Source organism: Aethalodelphis obliquidens, unplaced genomic scaffold (assembly GCF_003676395.1).
Source record: "Aethalodelphis obliquidens isolate GAN/ISIS:26980383/991018 unplaced genomic scaffold, ASM367639v1 scaffold4, whole genome shotgun sequence".
Lineage (NCBI taxonomy): Eukaryota > Metazoa > Chordata > Mammalia > Artiodactyla > Delphinidae > Aethalodelphis > Aethalodelphis obliquidens.
Genome location: NW_020837948.1, coordinates 736,006 through 756,488, shown reverse-complemented (window position 1 = coordinate 756,488; position 20,483 = coordinate 736,006). Strand labels below are relative to the sequence as shown.

Below are 20,483 nucleotides of genomic sequence, written 5' to 3'. Positions count from 1 at the left end.
CAGAGGCCTGAGCAGCCAGGCCAGAGACGGACCTCGAGGCTCCGCGTCGTCAACAGCCCGGGAGCGCTCCAGGAGGCGCTTCCAGGACCAGCTGCAGGGATCTGGGCTCTTGCTATGACACCGCCCACCGCCTTGCCCCGCCCCGTGCGGGTTGCCAAGGTGATCAGGTGACTCTGAGCTCGCGGCGCTCGGGGCGGTTGTGACGTCAGGCGCGCCCAGGCTCCTCACTCGCTCCTTGGCAGGTGCGGCGCAACTTGTGCGGTCTCGTCTGATCCCAGCGGGTCCGGGCCGAACCAGTGCCGAGCAGTTTCGAAGAGAAGAGAGGTAAGGTGCGGCGGAGCCGGACCCGGCCAAGATGGGACCAGGGAGGGGGTGAGGCGCGGACAGGGCCCTTCCGGGGTTTTGCGCACCCCCGAGCTCCCCAGAGGGCGCCGGAAGAGCGAAGGGCCCCGGGGCGGGATGGGCCGGCTCCGGCCGAGGAGCGCGCACGGGCTGGGAGAGAGGCCAGGAGCTGGGGAGCGGTTGCAGCCGGCCCGATACCCACCCCGGCTCATCGCGGCTGCTCCTCCGGGTCCCGTCGCAGCGCCGCTGGCGGAGGCTGGAAAGATCCAGCGCCGCCCGCCCGGCCTCTGGGCAGTGGACTAAGGGGCTCCGCGTTGCGAGAAGTCGGCTGACTGAGAGCTGGGCTCGCCACACCCGGTCTCGGGAGACGTCTGCGGGAGGCTTCTGCATCTCTTCGCCTTGGGCTGCGATTTCTAGGGCGCTGCCGGGGATCCACTCCGTGCTCTGAGCCGGGCCTGCTGGGGGCGGGAGAGCGCTCGGGAGCCCCTCGGGTGGGAGCAGGGGCCGGGGGTGTTCAGGAAAGGTGTTGCGGGGGAAAAGGAATCTTCACTATTGAGAACGGTGTCTAGGGATCTGAATAGACCTGTTGGAGGAAGTGAAATCTGAGCGGAGCCCTGAGGGGGGCGGCTAATCTCCGGCAGCTGTGGGCATTGGACGAGTAGAGGGAGGGAAAGGGGACCTCTGGAGAAGGAGACCTTGAGCCTCGCGCTGGAGGTAAGGGAAAGACGATTCGGCGACTTACTGGACCGAGTGCTAGGGCGGTTTTGGGGGCGGAGGGGAAGTTTGGAGATTTAGGTTAGGGCCGGTTGGGAAAAACTCTTTGAGCGCTCAGCTGAGGGTTTGTGTACTGTGGGGAGCCATTGAAGCGTCGGCTGGGTTGGGGTAGGGGAACACTGGGATGGGGAGACACCGAGGAGGCAGTTGTGACAGCCTGGAAAAGAGGTGACAACGCCTAGAACTCTGGTCCGTTGGGATTCTGTGAACCCTGCTTCTGAAATCTTTGTATCAGACAAGGATGTGGGAGCAGGCAGCCAGGTGCCAATTACCCCGGCCATTAGCAGATTTTTAAAAAATTCCTTCCTATGCGGGAAAGGAAGCACGCAGCTGCGGTTCATTTTCTCTTCTCATTTGGCCGGGTGAGTTAATGACTCTCTGAGGGCTTTGCTACCCTTGATATGCACTGAGGTTGTATTGTCCACAGCACTTACCCTTTAGAAATTTCAGAGTGTTCTACAAACACCTCTTATCCCCAGGGTGAAACCCAACCCTGAGCGAGTGGTAGGAGATTTAATGGCAGAGAAGTTATTGAAGGATAATCAGTGCCCCAAACATGAATGGGGGCATTGGGGAAGCTGAAAGGAGTCCCCTGCTCTTTGTTAATTGTAGAACAGAGTTCCCCTTTCCTACCTGCTACCCTCAGTTTGTGGGCTTCTTAGGTAAGGCTGCTTAAGTATTAATTGGCCATTTTGTCTTAAATTCTTGAGAAATAGGAAGAAGATATTTTGATTTTTGAAGAGGAATGATTTGGTGATATATGGGGTTTTTTCCAGCTCTGAAATTTACTGATCCTGTGAACAACAACAACAAAAAGCACACAGTTGTCCTTTTTAGATTGAACCTTTCACAAACTTCTGTTTTCTGGGAGGAAGTGAAATAGCTGAAACTTCTCACCAATTTGTTTTGTATTTGTTTGACTCCAGAAAACAGAATTGGACTCCAGGAATCCTGTACAGTAAAAGGCAGTTGAGGGAATTGCTGAGAACTTGGCAAGGTGGCTGCAGCTGGTTTATGCATTAAACGGAGAAACCAGCACAGCACTCAAGGGAGGACAAATCCAGAGTGCTGGCAGCTGGGGAGAGCGAGCTTCCCAGTCAGATCAGCCACATCATTCTCTGTAAAACATGTCTTAAGACAGGTCATTTGAGCATTGAGCAATGTGTGTTTACCACATATTTCTACTTACCTGAAGAGCCCCCCCCCCCCCCCCGTGTACCTATTCATTGGCTGGGCTTGTTATGATAGAGCTTTTTACAGGGCTCTCCAGAAGCCCCATAATATTAAGAATCGCTGGAAGTTAGATTTCTGGGCCACATTTTTAAAAAACTGTTAACCATTTTCTAAATGGTCTTTGGAATTATTTGGAACGGCCAACTAATCATGCTTCCTTTGGAAACAGTCCGCTCCCCCTCCCCCAGACACTGTAACTATGTGCTGTCAGGGCGGTTAAGTAGGCCGAGAGTTTTGGGAAATTTTCTGCTTTCATTCACCCCGGCTGCCCCCACAAATGTTCCCATTGGTAGAGAATTTAAGACTTCAATGTTAGGAAAGAAAGATAGTGTTTCCCTCAACACAAGCAATGATAAACACCAGGCCTGGCTGTTCTGTTGAAGAACAGAAATACCCTCCCTTAAGGGGAACTGGGCCCAGGTGGGAACCAGGGCTAGGGTATGAGCCAGAGACCCCCATGGAGCATTCTAGGCCTGCACCTTTGTCACCCAAGGGCAGGCCCTCCTTTCTTGGCTGGAAACAGTCCTCAACCTTGAAACGGGGTAATGGACCGCAGCACACCATAGCAGGTCCTCTGCACAGCAAGGCCTCCTAAGGGTTTGTAATGCAGAGACTCTGCCTGGGCAATGGAGCACGGACCGCTTATGGCCAACTTTTCAGCATAAAGCTCTACACTGCCCTCATGGAAGCCAAATCTCTTCTGAAGCACAGTAGTCAATTCCTGGATCCGTCAGCCCTTCCTCACCAAGAACATTCTGTGTCCTGGTGGCCAAGATAATGATTTCTGTCCTGGTTGGTGTAACTCGGACCTCAACTCCAGAGTACCCATCTTCAGCCAGCTCCCTAGTGAGAAACTTGTTCAGTTCAGCTTTGAATATGCCGTCAGTGACAAATTTCCTCTTCTTGGAAATCTGCACGACCATCTTGCCACCGCGCTCCGCCGAAAGGAAAGGCTTCACAGAGGGTCCCCCCCCATAAATGTATTTATTTATTTATTTTTGGCTCTGTTGGGTCTTTGTTGCTGCGCGTGGGCTTGCTCTAGTTGTGGAGAGCGGGGTGGGGGGGGGCGTTACTCTTCGTTGTGGTGCGTGGGCTTCTCATTGTGGTGGCTTCTCTTGTTGTGGAGCACGGGCTCTAGGCGCGCGGGCTCAGTAGTTGTGACTCGCAGGCTCTGGAGCACAGGCTCAGTAGTTGTGGCGCGTGGGCTTAGTTTCTCCACAGCATGTGGGATTTTCCCCACCCAGGGCTCGAACCCGTGTCCCCTGCATTGACAGGCGGATTCTTAACCACTGCACCACCAGGGAAGTCCTTCACAGAGGTTCTGAAGGAATATTAATAGGAGGCTTTTATGAAATTTGAGCTACTCTAAAGCAGAATATTTTAATTTTTGGATGATTGATATTTTTTTGAGATGCAGTGAAATAAAAAAAGAGGGTGGACATTCTAAATTGTTTTGGTAAAAGCCTCATTCAGCACCCTAAGGCTTTTTTGTTTTTGTTTCCGGGTGTATTTGGGCTTGGTTACCAATAAGCCAATAATCAGATCTGGAGACCTGAGGGTAAGTGCATGTTTGCATTTCATATGTAAATAAGTTCAGACTGTTTCACACTTTATCCAGCTGGTTTAGAGTGCCTGGAGTAAACCTTGCAGCTTCTTGGGTTTTGGACCCTACATCCTTTCAACCCTAAAGGAGTTATTCACTAAGCACTTCAGAGACTGAAGTGGGCAATAATGCTCACTAAATTGAATGAGGAGTGAAATAGTCATCTTTTAAAATTTCATTCTCCTGAGTCACTCTGCCAGTCCTCCATCAGACAGAGATTCAAGTGCTTGCTGACGTGCCCAGGGAAGTACAGAACTACAACATCCGTCTCTCGGACTTGTGACATTTGTTGTCTAGGCATAGTTCTCACAGGGAAGTTCTGACAGGAGAGGCTTCCCGTTTTTCTCAGGCTGAATTGAGTGCTGTGTTCTAGGCCTCCAAGCTCCTCACGCTTGACCAGCCCTACTAATTGGCTTGGCTGTACAATGGGAGTCAGCAATTAAAACACAGCAGTTTAAAAGCAAGGGGATTGGGCATGAGTTGACCCTCCAGGCTCTGGCCAAAAAGGTTCACACCATTTTGGGCACTATATACAAAGGGCTCTTCAAAAGGCAGTGAGCTTAGAATGACTTCTTTTGTAGTTTTTAGGAGACGTATGTGGAATATTAGTACTGATTTAGGCCTCAAAACCAGAGCTAGGAAACCGGATGGGCCCTCAGTTCTAAAGAAGGGAGGGAGTTCCCTGGTGGCGCAGTGGTTAAGAATCTGCCTGCCAATGCAGGGGACATGGGTTTGATCCCTGGGCCGGGAAGATCCCACATGGTGCGGAACATCTAAGCCCATGCACCACAACTACTGAGCCCGCGCGCCTAGTCCTGTGCTCTGTAACAAGAGAAGCCACCACAATGAGAAGCCTGTGTACCACAACGAAGAGTAGCTCCCCAGTCTGTAACTAGAGAAAGCCTGCACGCAGCAATTAAGACCCAACGCAGCCAAAAAAAAAAAAAAATAAAAAAATAAAAAAAAAAGCAAGGGAGATAAATGGTTTGAATCCAGTGTCTGTGGGTAGCAAGTCTGGTATGGCTTTGTCAAAAACAAAGGATGGTTTATATTTTTCTGAACCTTTTGATTAAACGCATACCTCGTTTCATTGTACTTTGATCTGTTGGGCCTTGCAGATACTGCGATTTTTACAGATAGAAGGTTTGTGGCAACCCTGTGTCTGTCGGCGTCATTTTTCCAACAGCACTTGTTCACTTTGTTTCTCTGTGTCACATTTTGGTAATTCTCGCAATACTTCAAACCTCCATCAGCAAAAAAGATTACAACTCGCTGAAGGCTCAGAAGTTTGTTAGTATTTTTCAGTGATAAAGTATTTTCTTTTTAATATTTATTTTATTTATTTATTTGGCTGCGCCGGTTCTTAGCTACAGCATGTGTGTGGGATCTAGTTCCCTGACCAGGGATCCAACCCGTGGCCCCTGCGTTGGGAGCACGGAGTCTTCTTAACCACTGGACCACCAGGGAAGTCCCACAGTGGTGAAGTATTTTTAAATTACGGTGTGTACATTATTTTTTTAGACATAATGCTATTGTACCCTCAATAGACTACGGTATAGTGAAAACATAACTTTCATCTGCACTGAGAAACCAAAAAATTTGTGTGACTCTCTTTATCGTGATATTCAGTTTATTGTGGTGATGTGTGTGAATGATTTAAGGGAGTCTTGGTAATCATGGTGAGGGGAGGGTTTGATCTACCTGAATTTACTCATTGGAGAGTAATGCCTTATTCACAGATGCCTTTCATCAGTTCTCTGATTTGTGTTAAAGAGTCATTAGTCTCAAGAGAATTGGCCCAGAAAATAAATCAGGACTGAAATCTACCTGACCTCCTGGCCAGTGTTCAAAGAAAGGCAGGGGTGGGGAACAATTGAATTGCAAAGGTATTTGGGAATAGGAAGACCTGGGAAGTGGTGCTAGACTTCTGCTCTCAGTACTTCACCCATCAGCTTTCAGTATTGGGACCTCGGGCAGGATCATTTGGGGACAGTATGTGTGAAGAGGGGGACTTCTATAGGAATGTGCCTATCTCATGAGTCCTTGTCGTTAAACCTATACTTACTGCTTTCCTGCTGCCCGCTAGCTTCCCAGAGACCCCAGACCCCGTGTCCCCCCTTCCCCCACCCCCAGCCTTTCTTCCGCAGCACCCTCTCTAAAGGCTGGTGTGATTCATCAATCTCTGATCCAATTTCTGCGTCCTCTGGTTCTGCTGACTTTGCTGAACTAAATCTTGGTGATATTCGATGTGTGATGGTGGCAGAACTCCAGCGAGGGGTGGTTGCATTCTAAGGGCTTGGAGGTGGGTGCTTCATCTGTTTCTCACACTTAATTTGTGTTCCACCTGCATGATTTTTGTCTTATCTCTTTGCCATCAGTACTATTATTTAACATTTTTCTTTAAATTATGCCATTTTTTAAAAACTCTAAAAGTTATTTGAAAGGGAAACTATGATTGGCTTAAATTGGAAACCACTATCACCTGCCACAAATAGAAAGCAAATATTAAAAAGCATAACTATTAAAATTAAGTTGTCTGTGCACATTCCCCAAACTGTTCCACATACTCCAGTTGGAAAAATACTGCCTTCATCCAAAGACATGACTCACTCTGTTAATTTTTTCAGGTGGCAGTAAACAGGTGGTAGGAATGGTTTGGGGGTAGGCAGGCCTTCAGAGAGGGCCCCTTGAATCCCATCTTCTGAAACTCTGCATAGCCATGCAGAGCCATGCAGACACCAGGAAGACAGCAGAGTGAAAAACGTAGGAACTAAAAAGAAATACATGCAGTTGAAAACACTGGTGTTTTGACATGAGGTTTGCCAAAAGGAGGCCCAAGTGGTGGTGAGCCTGTATACTACATTAAATTCTAGGCCCTCCACCAGGGATGTGACTTTATTGATGCTGTGTTCTGTTGTTCTTTCTGTGCAGGTGCGCTCTTGGAAAACGCAGGGTTTTGTTCAGGGTGGATGCAGTTTGTTTTCTTGTTTTTGTTTTTAATTCATCGATACTCCATACTACTTTGGGCCCCTTGTCTTCCATACATACAGTTGCTCTTGGTGGATGTTACTAATGACAGAACTCTGAAGTTATCATCTAGCATGTGTTTTTTCTAACCTTTTTGTCCATAATGCGTATTCCTTTAAAAAAATTCTATGAAAATGAAAGCGGGGGGAGTGAGCTGCCCTGGGATGTCTGGTCCTTAGGGTGCTCACATGGCAGGTGTGACTGGTACTTGCTGGTGTTCAGTGAAATTCACTCTTGTCCTTTAAAGCCGCCCTGCGGTGCTGACTGAGCTGCCGCTCCCGCAGAGGGTCGGTCAGGAGAGCGTGCTTTAATGGTGGAGCAAAGCCAGGGCTGGGCTGGTAGCCGGCAGGAACCAGGAGTGCTTAGTTAAATTGCCAGCACATGAAGCTGTAGGGGCCTTTTTCTAAGCCGTCAAGATTTCAGTTTTCCCACAAAGCCTAGTCTAATGCTCTGGGAGGGGGCAGGCAGAGCCTGTCTTTCAGGGGCCGTGCTGGTGAGGGACCTGGCCTGGGAAGTGGCCTTGTCAGGCTTGTTGGGAGGGATAGACTGTCCCTTTCTAGTGTGTCCTGTCAAGTTGGCAGGGAGCAGAGTTCCTCCCTTTTCTCTCTCTCCCTGCTCTAACCTATTCTTTAATCTCCCCAACTCACTTTCTCTGTTAACAGCTTTCTTCCCTTTTTCTTTCCCTTCTGTTCACTGCTGCTTTTGCTTCCTACCCTCCCTCTTGCTGGGCTCATTTTCCCTCCATTGTCACTTTGAGGGCTGGCTGTTTGAAGCTCCAGAGTTACAATGCTCTCCTGTACATCCCATGACTAGATGTAATTCAGAGGTCCCCAGGCTTTTTTTCTGAGCAGGAGCCAGCCTTCACTTCCCCATGGCTTTAAGATAGCAGCATCAGTGGGGTGCTGACCTGAGTTCCCGAGCTGAGGGGTGGGACGCAGCTGGTGGTTGGAGTTCCCAAGGGGGGAGTGGGCAGTGGGGGGGGGGTGGGCTTGCTGGCATTATGGGAGCTGTCAGACAAGGGGCTGAGTGAGGTCCACCTTTGGGGTGTCCTTCCAGAAGCTGAAGGCAGAAGGCTGTCCTACATTCAGGTAGTCCTCTGGCTTCTGCAGAGGACCATCCGTGACTAATAAAGGCTGGAGAAGGGGCCCTTGGTGAGGTTGGCCTGAAACCCATGGGACTGTTCACAGCTGTGGATCCTGCCCTGGTGCTGGGACAAAACATGTTCTCAGTGGTAGCTGGATGGTTGTTGGAAGCATCTAGAAGTGTGGCTTTCCTGCTCAACGAGTGAAGAAATAGGTTATTTTCTCCTAAAAGCCATGGGGCAGACATTACCCAAAGATATCTTTCATTTTTTACTGTGTGTAGTCATCTCTCAGTAGTTCCAGGACCCCTTCATATCAAAATAATGTGGATGCTCAAGTCCCGTAAATAAAATGGCATAGGGTTTGCATTTAACCTACGCACATCCTCTGAATACTTTAAATCATCTCTAGATTACTTATTATTTTTTTATAAATTTATTTTATTTATTTTTGGCTGTGTTGGGTTTTCGTTGCTTCGTGCGGGCTTTCTCTAGTTGTGGCGAGTAGGGGCTACTCTTTGTTGCGGTGGGCAGGCTTCTCGTTGCAGTGGCTTCTCTTGTTGCAGAGCACAGGCTCTAGGCGTGTGGGCTCAGTAGTTGTGGCTCACGGGTTCTAGAGCACAGGCTCAGTAGTTGTGGCGCATGGGCTTAGTTGCTCCGTGGCATGTGGGATCTTCCCAGACCAAGGATCAAACCCGCGTCTCCTGCATTGGCAGGTGGATTCTTATCCACTATGCCACCAGGGAAGTCCCAATTATTTTATTTCTATTATCAGTGATACTGAAGGGGAAGAGGAAGGCAGCTAGAGTTCTTTCTCTCATATCCTCAGTACTGGGCTTGTCATGTAATAAGTACTTAATAATGTTGAATAAACAAATGATTAGGTTTGCCAATAGTATCTGACAAGCAAACGAATAAAATTACATGACTCCTATTAAAAGAGATAAAGGATAACTATAGAAAAAGAAGCTGCAGTGATCCTGAAAGTCTACTCTTAGTAAGGCTGTTTGTGAGCGTTATCTCTGACCAGAGTGTGAAGGTTGAGTAATCCGCATTTCCCTTTCTGCCTAACTCTCAGTGTGATCATTGCTTCCCGTTAGAAGCCTTCTCTGACTTCCCTGACCTACTGTCTCTACTTTTAAATTTTTATTTATTTATTTATTTATTTTTTGCGGTACGCGGGCCCTCTCACTGTTGTGGCCTCTCCCGTTGCGGAGCACAGGCTGTGGACACGCAGGCTCAGCGGCCATGGCTCACGGGCCCAGCTGCTCAGCGGCCATGGCTCACGGGCCCAGCCGCTCCGTGGCATGTGGGATCTTCCCGGACCGGGGCCCTGCATTGGCAGGCGGACTCTCAACCACTGCGCCACCAGGGAAGCCCTGTCTCTACTTTTTTATAGAAGGAACAAATGACTGTGTGAATGGAATAAACGAACACATCAATGCCAAAATTTAACAAAAACTGTAAACCTGAGATGATAGAAGAGCACCAAACCAGTAATTCTAAAGCTTTTTTTAGCCCAACAAACAATACCCAAAATTATGGGTATGAGAATCAAGAAAAACTGAGGGACCTAGAATATAAAATAATCTATTTACGAAGATCCCTAATTAGGGAGTTCAGAAAAGACACAAGGAGGTCTTCAGAGTAAAATCAGCCCTTTTTTTAAAAAAAACTTTACAATTTTATAAATTCCCAAGAAGGATATGTAAAGATGGAGGGATAAGCATGACTTCTGGCTTTGAAGATAAGAATAGTCCCAAGGTAGGGGAAGTCTGCATGTAACCAAGAGAATTTTTTTTTTAACCCCATGTTTGGTACTTAGCCAAGTGACTTTTCAGTTTGAAGCAGAGAAAAAACATTTAAAGAACTTAAGAAGCTGAAGTGTCTTGTGAAAAAAAGAATCATGGGACTTCCCTGGCAGTCCAGTGGTTAAGACTCTGCACGTCCACTGCAGGGGCCACGGGTTCGATCCCTGGTCGGGGAACTAAGATCCCACATGCCGCATGGAGTGCCTCCCCCCCACAAAAAAGAACCACAATTACAAAAATCACTGTAAAAAGCAGTGAAGAGCAGATATAAAATAGTTTATCCACAAGGGAAAATTAATAATAGGAAGGGAAGTTGGGACACTAGAAGGGGTCTAAAGCAGCATTCTAGGCATTAAAAAAAAAAAAAAGAGGTGGGTAACATGAAAATACCAAAAAGCACTAAGAAAACTTAATTTTTTTCTGACTATATAGGTTCCTTATTGAAATTTTCAAACATACAGAATAAATAACAATTGCCAATAATTCCAGCACCCAGGGAAAACCACTATAAATGTTATTTTCCTTCTAGCCAAATTTTGTCTGTCTACTGTTACTGTACACTTAAAGCATGAAAATCTTTTTTTTTTTTTCCCATTTTAATCAAGGCTTCTCAGGACGGTCCCCTCAGCCCTTCCCAGGCTTGTCTGCCAAAGCATGAAAATCTTAATGTACAACTCCAAAACTGTTCCATGTAATCATGACTCAGCTCAAGATGTGGAACATCTCCATCATCCCAGAAATCTCCTCTTGTGCCTCTTCCAGTCAATATCCGTAGATTCGTTTTGGCTGTTCTTGAACCTCATATAAATGCAGTCTTACAGTGTGAAGTCTGTTGAGTCTGGCTTTTGTTCATCATTGTCTGTGGGACTCATCCACGTTGCTGCATGTAGTAATTGTTCTTTCCTTATCACTGGGCAGTGTCTATTGTATAACTGTACCGTAATCTTTCTGTTCTGCTGTTGATGAACATTTGGATGGTTTCCGGTTTGGGGCTATAATAAATCAAGCTGCTTTGACCATTCCTTTTTTTTTTTTTTTTGGCCATGCTGCGCTGCATGTGGGAATGTGGGGTCTTAGTTCCCTGACTAGATATTGAACCCGTGCCCTCTGCACTGAAAGCACGGAGTCTTAACCGCTGGACCACCAGGGAAGTCACTGACTATTCTTACATGTGTCTTTGGTGGACTTACGCGCTCATTTTACTTCAGTATATATCTAAGAGTAGAATTGCTGGGTCATAAGATAAATATTTACAAAGTCATGAATATATTATAAACTTTGTTCTAAAAGTGTGACTGTGTCCAGGGTACAGTGTGAATTATTCTTTGTTTATAAGGATGGAGATCAAGGTTCATTTTTTTAATTTTCTCCCATTAGAATAGCCAGCACTATTTATTGGAAAGATTAATTTTTACTTTCTGAGTTGCAGTGATGCCTTTCTATTAAATTAGGTGACTACTGTGTGGGTCTCTTGTAGAATTCTTCATTCTGTAACACTGATCCATTTATTAATATTTATTTTAAAGAAAATGGGATCATGCTTTTACATTTTTCTACGCTTACTATTAATATCATGCTTCAAATTGAGAATAATTGCAAAGGAACTATTATATAGATGTACCGTAATTTATTCTTTTCTTTTTTTTTGGATGTTTGGGTTGTTTTTTCTTTTTTCTGTTTTGTTCTTTTATGTTGCAGGCTTTCCTTAAATGTCTTGATAATCCTTGTTCATTGATTTATTTATGAGGCAATAAAAAGCTGATTAGAAGTTCTGCGTGCATGGGCTTTTCTGAGGAGTGACTGGGTGAGTCACTGGAGTCTCCTCGAGTATTATCAGTAATTTTTTCCCCTCGGGCTGCTCAGTTTTTCCAGAGGAACATTCTCCACTCTACTGCCTGCAGGTTCAGTGCCATGCTACCAGGTGTCTTGTCATTTAAAAAAATAACTTTGAAAACTATTATTCTTTCCTTCATCTCTGCTTTGATGAGGTCTTTTATTGTGATATTACCTCCATGGGCCACTTTCCGAAAGAATAGTTTCTGCTCTTCTCATTGTATGGTTGAATGACTGAAAATCCTATGACTTTGAGCATGTCTTGAGTGGGATCATCAGATAAGAGTGTTCAATGCAGCCTTTTTTTAAAAAATTTTTGTTTTATATTGGAGTATAGTTGATTTACAATGTTGTGTTAGTTTCAGGTGTACAGCAAAGTGATTCAGTTGTACGTATACATGTATCTATTTTTTTTCAGATTCTTTTCCCATTTAGGTTATTACAGAATATTGAGTAGAGATCCCTGTGCTGTACAGTAGGCCCTTGCTGGTTACCTGTTTTAAATATAGTGTACACGTCAATCCCAAACTCCCAACTTATCTCCCCACCCCCACGTTTCCCCTTTGGTAACCATAAGTTTGTTCTCTAAGTCTGTAAGTCTGTTTCTGTTTTGTAAATAAATTCGTTTGTATCATTTTTTTTTAGATTCCGCATATAAGCGTATCATATATTTGTCTTTCTCTGTCTGACTTACTTCACTTAGTATGATAGTCTCCATGTCCATGTTGCTGCAAATGGCATTATTTCATTCTTTTCTATGGCTGAGTCATATGCCATTGTATATATGTACCACATCTTCTTTATCTATTCATCTGTTGATGGACATTTAGGTTGCTTCCATGTCTTGGCTATTGTAAACAGTGCTGCAGTAAACACTGGGGTGCATGTATCCTTTCAAACCATGGTTTTCTCTGGATATATGCCCAGGAGTGGGATTGCTGGATCATACAATAGCTCTATTTTTAGTTTTTTAAGGAACCTCCATACTGTTCTCCATAGTGGCTGTACCAATTTACATTCCCACCAACAGTGTAGGAGGGTCCCCTTTTTTCTCCACACCCTCTCCAGCACCTGTTGTTCATAAACTTTTTGATGATGGCCATTCTGACTGGGGTGAGATGATATCTCATTATAGTTTTGATTTGCATTTCTCTAACAATTAGCAATGTTGAGCATCTTTTCATGTGCCTGTTGGCCATCTGTTTGTCTTCTTTGGAGAAATGTCTATTTAGGTCTTCTGCCCATTTTTGGATTGGGTTGGGTTTTTTGTTTTTGTTTGTTTTGTTTTGTTTTTTGTTTTTTTATATTGAGCTGCATGAGCTGTTTGTATATTTTGGAGATTAATCCCTTGTTGGTTGCATCATTTGCAAATATTTTCTCCCATTCTGTGGGTTGTCTTTTCACTTTATGGTTTCCTTTGCTGTGCAAAAGCTTTTGAGTTTAGTTAGGTCCCATTTGTTTATTTTTGTTTTTATTTCCATTACTCTAGGAGACAGATAGAAAAAGAAATTGCTGTGTTTTATGTCATAGAGCATTCTGCCTGTTTTCCTCTAAGAGTTTTACAGTATCTGGTCTTACATTTAGGTCTTTAATCCATTTTGAGTTTATTTTTGTGCATGGTGTTAAAAAATATTCTATTTCATTCTTTTACATGTTAGCTGCCCAGTCTTCCCAGCACCATTTTTGAAGAGACTGTCTTTTCTGTATAGTCTTGCCTCCTTTCTCATAGATTAATTGACCATAGGTACTTGGATTTATTTCTGGGCTTTCTATCCTGTTCCATTGATCTATATTTCTGTTTTTGTGTCAGTACCATACTGTTTTGATGACTGTAGCTTTGTGGTATAGCCTGAAGTCAGGGAGCCTGATTCCTCCAGCTCCATTTTTCTTTCTCAAGATTGCTTTGGCTGTTCAGGGTCTTTCGTGTCTCCATACAAATTTAAAAAAATTTTAGCCATGCACATGGTTCATGAGAAAAAAATTTTTTTTTTCTAGTTCTGTGAAAAATGCCATTGGTAATTTGATAGGGATTGCATTGAATCTGTAGATTGCCTTGGGTAGTATAGTCATTTTGACAATATTGAGTCTTCCAATCCAAGAACATGGTATATCTCTCCATCTGTTTGTGTCATCTTCAGTTTCTTTCATCAGCATCTTATAGTTTTCAGAGTACAGGTCTTTTGTCTCCCTAGGTAGGTTTATTCCTAGGTATTTTATTCTTTTTGATGTGATGGCAAATGGGATTGTTTCTTTTTCTTTTGTTGTTAGTGTATAACAATGCAACAGATTTCTGTGTATTAATTTTGTATGCTGCAACTTTACCAAATTCATTGATTAGCTCTAGTAGTTTTCTAGTGGCATCTTTAGGATTATCTGTGTATAGTATCATGTCATCTGCAAACAGTGACAGATTTACTTTTTCTTTTCCAATTTGTATTCCTTTTATTTGTTTTTCTTCTCTAATTGCCATGGCTAGGACTTCCAAAACTATGTTGAATAAAAATGGCAAGAGTGGACATCCTTGACTTGTTCCTGATCTCAGAGAAAACGCTTTCAGCTTCTCACCATTGAGTATGATGTTAGCTGTTGGTTTGTCATATATGGCCTTTATTATGTTGAGGTATGTTTCCTCTGTGCGCACTTTCTGGAGAGTTTTTATCATAAATGGGTGTTGAATTTTGTCGAAAGCTTTTTCTGCATCTATTGAGATGATCATATGGTTTTTATTCTTCAGTTTGTTAATGTGGTGAATCACACTGATTGATTTGCAGATACTGAAAAATCCTTGCATTCCTGGGATGAATCCCACTTGATCATGGTATATGATCCTTTTAATGTATCGTTGGATTCTGTTTGCTAGTATTTTGTCGAGTCTTTTTGCATGTATGTTCATCAGTGATATTGGTCTGTAATTTTCTTTTTTTTGTGGTATCTTTGTCTGGTTTTGGTATCAGGGTGATGGTGGCCTCACAGAATGAGTTAGGGAGTGTTCCTTTCTTTGCAATTTTTTTTTTTTTTTTTTTTTTTGCTGTACGCAGGCCTCTCACCGTTGTGGCCTCTGCCGTTGCGGAGCACAGGCTCCGGACGCGCAGGCTCAGTGGCCATGGCTCACGGGCCCAGCCGCTCCGCGGCATGTGGGATCTTCCCGGACCGGGGTACGAACCCGTGTCCCCTGCATCAGCAGGCGGACTCTCAACCACTGCGCCACCAGGGAAGCCCTCTTTGCAATTTTTTGGACTGGTTTCACAAGGATAGATGTAAACTTTTCTCTAAATGTTTGATAGAATTCACCTGTGAAACCATCTGGTCCTGGACTTTTGTTTGTTGGGAGTTTTTAAATCACAGTTTCAATTTCAGTACTTGTGATTGGTCTGTTCATATTTTGTATTTCTTCCTGGTTCAGTCCTGGAAGGTTGTACCTTTCTAAGAATTTGTTCATTTCTTCCAGGTTGTCCATTTTTTTGGCATATAGCTGTTTGTAGTAGTCTGTTATGATCCTTTGTATTTTTGTGGTGTCAGTTGTAACATCTCCTTTTTCATTTCTAATTTTATTGATTTGAGCCTTCTCCCTTTTTTTCCTGATGAGGCTGGCTAAAGATTTATCAATTTGCTTTTCTGGTCAGCGGCCTGAGGTGACCTCTAAAAATGGTTCGCTATTCACTTGACCCAGAAAATCCCACAAAATCATGCAAGTCGAGAGGTTCAAATCTTCGTGTTCACTTTAAGAACACTCGTGAAACAGCCCAGGCCATTAAGGGTATGCATATCCGAAAAGCCACTAAGTATCTGAAGGATGTCACTTTAAAGAAGCAGTGTGGGGCTTCCCTGGTGGCACAGTGGTTAAGAGTCTACCTGCCAATGCAGGGGACACGGGTTCGAGCCCCGGTCCGGGAAGATCCCACATGCCGCGGAGCAACTAAGCCCGTGCGCCACAACTACTGAGCCTGCGCTCTAGAGCCCTCGAGCCACAACTGCTGAGCCCGCGTGCTGCAACTACTGAAGCCCGCATGCGTAGAGTCCATGCTCCACAACAAGAGAAGCAACCGCAATGAGAAGCCCGCGCACCGCAATAAAGAGTAGCCCGCGCTCACCGCAACTAGAGAAAGCCCGCGCGCAGCAACGAAGACCCAATGCAGCCAAATATAATAAATAAATTAAAAAAAAAAAAAAAAAAGCAGTGTGTGCCATTCCGTCGCTACAATGGTGGAGTTGGTAGGTGTGCCCAGGCCAAACAGTGGGGCTGGACGCAGGGTCAGTGGCCCAAAAGAGTGCTGAATTTTTACTGCACATGCTCAAAAATGCAGAGAGTAATGCTGAACTTAAGGGCTTAGATGTAGATTCTCTGGTCATTGAGCACATCCAGGTGAACAAAGCCCCCAAGATGCGGCGCAGGACTTATAGAGCTCATGGTCGGATCAACCCATACATGAGCTCTCCGTGCCACATTGAGATGATCCTTACTGAAAAAGAACAGATTGTTCCTAAACCAGAAGAGGAGGTTGCCCAGAAGAAAAAGATATCCCAGAAGAAATTGAAGAAACAAAAACTTATGGCCCGGGAATAAATGCTGCAAAAAATAAATGCAAATGAAAGTAAAAGCAAAAAAAAAAAAAAAAGATTTATCGATTTTGTTTATCTTCTCAGAGAAACAGCTTTTAGTTTCATTGATCTTTTCTATTGTTTTCTTTGTCTCTATTTCATTTATTTCTGCTCTGATCTTTATTACTTACCTTCTACTAACTTTGGGTTTTGTTTGTTCTTTCTCTAGTTGCTTTAGGTGTAAGGTTAGGTCGTTTGAGATTCTTCTTGTTTCCTGAGGTAAGATTGTATTGCTATAAACTTCCCTCTTAGAACTGCTTTTGTTGTGTCCCATAGGTTTTGGGTCATTGTGTTTTCATTGTTGTTTGTCTGTAGGTATTTTTTGATTTCCTCTTTGATTTCTTTGGTGCTGCATTGGTTGTTTAATAATATATTGTTTAGCCTCCACTTTTGTGTTTTTTTACAGTTTTTTTTTTTTTTTCCGGTAATTGATTTCTAATCTGAGTGTTGTGGTTGGGAAAGGTGTTTCACATGATTTCAGTTTTCTTAAATTTACCGAAGCTTGCTTTGTGGCCCAGCGTGTGGTCAGTCCTGGAGTATGTTCCATGTGCACTTGAAAAGAATGTTTATTTTGCTGTTTTTGGATGGAGTGCTCTATAAATATAAATTAAGTCCATGTAGTCTAATGTGTCATTTAAGGCCTGTGTTTCTTTATTGATTTTCTGTCTGGATGATCTGTCCATTGATCAAAGTGGGGTGTTAAAGTCCCCCACTATTATTGTGATACTGTCGATTCTTCCTTTTATGGCTGTTAGTATTTGCCTTGTATATTGAGGTGCTCCTATGTTGGGTGCATATATATTTATAATTGTTATATCTTCTTGGATTGATCCCTTGATCATTATGTGGTGTCCTCTTTGTCTCTTGTAACAGTCTTTATTTTAAAGTCTACTTTGTCTGATATGAGTATTGCCACTCCAGCTTTCTTTTGATTTCTATTTGCATGGAATACCTTTTTCCATCCCCTCACTTTCAGTCTGTATGTGTCCCTAGATTTGAATTGGGTCTCTTGTAGACAGCATGTATACAGGTCTTGTTTTTGTATCCATTCAGCCATTCTGTATCTTTTGGTTGGAGCATTTAATCCATTTAAATTTAAGGTAATTATCAGTATGTATGTTTCTATTGCCATTTTGTTAATTATTTTGGATTTGTTTTTGTAGGTCTTCTTTCTCCCCTTCCTCTTTCGTTCTCTTGTGATTTGATGACTAACTTTAGTGTTGTGTTTGGATTGCTTTTTCTTTTTTGTGCGTTTTTTATCTATTTTAGATTTTCAGTTCGCAGTTCCCATGAAGGTTTTTTGTTTTTTCCCCCAGCCTGTGGAATCTTACTTTATTATTATTTTTTTAATGTTTTTACATCTTTATTGGAGTATAATTGCTTTACAGTGGTGTATTAGTTTCTGCTTTATAACAAAGTGAATCAGTTATACATATACATATATCCCCATATCTCTTCCCTCTTGAGTCTCCCTCCCTCCCACCCTCCCTATCCAACCCCTCTAGGGGTCACAAAGCACCGAGCTGATCTCCCTATACTATGTGGCTGCTTCCCACTAGTTATATAAACATGACTGTCTTAAGTTGCCAGTCTTTTAATTTCAAATTCATTTCTAATATCCTACATTTGTGCTCTCCTCTTCTCGTGATTGCTGGTTTTCATATCATATTTGTGTGTGGATGATTTCCTACCTTTACTGTATATTTGCCTTTACTGGTGAGCTTTTCCACTTATAATTTTCTTATTTCTAGTTGTGGCCTTTTCTTTTCCACGTAGAGAAGTTCCTTTAGCATTTGTTGCAAAGCTGGTCTGGTGGTGCTGAATTCTCTTAGCTTTTGTTTGTCTGTAAAGCTTTTGATTTCTCTGTCAAATCTGAATGAGAGCCTTGCTGGGTAGAGTATTCTTGGTTGTAGGTTCTTCCCTTTCATCACCTTAAATACATCATGCCACTCCCCTCTGGCCTGCAGTTTCTGCTGAAAAATCAGCTGATAACTTTATGGGACTTCCCATGTATGTTTTTTTGTTTTTGTTTTTCCCCAAGCAACTTGTGGGATGTTAGTTTCCCAACAGGGATTGAACCCAGGGCTTTCACCCAGCAGTGAAAGTGCCGAGTCCTAACCACTGGACTGCCAGGGAACTCCCCCCTTGTATGTTTTTTTTCTTTTTTGAAAAAATTTTTAATTTTATTTATTTATTTTTGGCTGCATTGGGTTTTCGTTGCTGCACACGGGCTTTCTCTAGTTGCGGTGAGCGGGGCCTACTCTTCGTTGTGGTGCATGGGCTTCTCATTGCAGTGACTTCTCTTTGTTGTGGAGCACAGGCTCTGGGCGCATGGGCTTCAGTAGTTGTGGCTCGCGGGCTCTAGAGTGCAGGCTCAGTAGTTGTTGCGCATGGGCTTAGTTGCTCCGTGGCATGTGGGATCTTCCCGGACCAGGGCTTGAACACCTGTCCCCTGCATTGGCAGGCGGATTCTTAACCACTGCACCACCAGGGAAGTCCCACCCCCCTTTTATGTTATTTGTTGCTTTTCCCTCGTTGCTTTTTAAAAATTTTTATTTTATTTATTTATTTTGGTTGTGCTGGGTCTTAGTTGCAGCGGGTGGGCTCCTTAGTTGCGGCTCACTGGCTCCTTAGTTGCTGCCAGTGGGCTCCTTAGTGGTGGCATGCATGTGGGATCTAGTTCCCTGACCAGGGATTGAACCCACATCCCCTGCACTGGAAGGCGGATTCTTAACCGCTGTGCCACCAGGGAAGTCCCTTCCCTTGTTGCTTTTAATATTTTCTCTTTGTCTTTAATTTTTTGTCAATTTGACTATGTGTCTCAGTGTGTTCCTCCTTGGGTTTATCCTGTATGGGACTCTCTGTGCTTCCTGGACTTGGGTGACTGTTTCCTTTCCCATGCTAGGGAAGTTTTCAGCTATTATCTCTTCAAATATTTTCTCAGGTCCTTTCTCTCTTCTCCTTCTGGGACCCCTATAATGCAAATGTTAGTGTGTTTCATGTTGTCCCAGAGGTCTCTGAGACTGTCTTCATTTCTTTTCATTCTTTTTTCTTTATTCTATTCCATGGCATTAATTTCCACCATTCTGTCTTCCAGCTCACCAGTTCTTCTGCCTCATTTATTCTGCTATTGATTTCTTCTAGTGTATTTTTCACTTCAGTTACTGTATTGTTCATCTCCATTTGTTTGTTCTTTAGATCTTCTAGCTCTTCGTTAAACATTTCTTGTCTTCTCCGTCTATGCCTCCATTCTTTTCCTGAGATCTCGGATCATCTTTACTATCATTAATCTGAATTCTTTTGCAAATAGATTCAATGCAGTCGTTTTTTAAAAAATTTATTTATTTTATTATTATTTATTTATTGTTTCTGGCTGTGTTGTGTCTTCGTCACTGCGCGCGGGCTTTTCTCTGGTTGCGGTGAGTGGGGGCTACTCTTTGTTGCGATTTGTGCGCTTCTCATTGTGGTGGCTTCTCTTGTTGCAGAGCACGGACTCCAGGTACACAGGCTTCAGTAGTTGTGGCATGTGGGCTCAGGAGTTGTGGCTCGTGGGCTCTAGAGCGCAGGCTCAGTAGTTGTGGCGCACGGGCCCAGCTGCTCTACGGCATGCAGGATCTTCCCGGACCAAGGATCGAACCTGTGTCCCCTGCACTGGCGGGCGGATTGTCAACCACTGCGCCACCAGGGAAGCCCAGATTCAATGCAGTTTTAATGGATCTTGGCTGCTGCTTGATTTGAGCTGTCTCTTTTGGAGCTATGATTTGTCTTTAATGCTACAATTTCCACTGTTTACATTTGATCCTCAGTGTAACACACTCAACTATAGTAGAGCTTACATTTCACCTGACCAAATTTATAAGGGAAAACATTTATGTTTTAAAGTTTTGTATCATACCTTAAATTTAAAGCTCATTTATATTTTGCTTATGTTAAGTGGTTTGTACTAGACTGTGTCAATGTGAGGGAATCTTTCTTTACTTGGGTTCGCTTCTGTACAAGCATGGGAACAATGGATTCCCACTGGGTGAACTCCTGCTTTTAAGATGCCAGCTCTGGAATCTTTGATCTTGACACAGATGCTATTTCTATGACTTTTGCTGTTCTCTTACTGGGATTTTTTTCCTGCTTAGAGGAAACTGAAAATAGTTCCAGATTTTATTCCTCTAAGGTGACTGTGTTC

General features: G+C 43.8%; 1 long non-coding RNA gene across 1 annotated transcript in view; it reads left to right on the top strand.

Moving 5' to 3' along the window:
* Positions 1-211: 211 nt before the first annotated feature.
* LOC113614301 (uncharacterized) overlaps positions 212-20,483 on the top strand; it is a 65,018-nt gene continuing 44,746 nt past the window's right edge. Inside the window, exon 1 of the long non-coding RNA XR_003430575.1 lies at positions 212-324. This is a non-coding gene — a long non-coding RNA (uncharacterized LOC113614301). The remainder of the gene's footprint in view (positions 325-20,483) is intronic.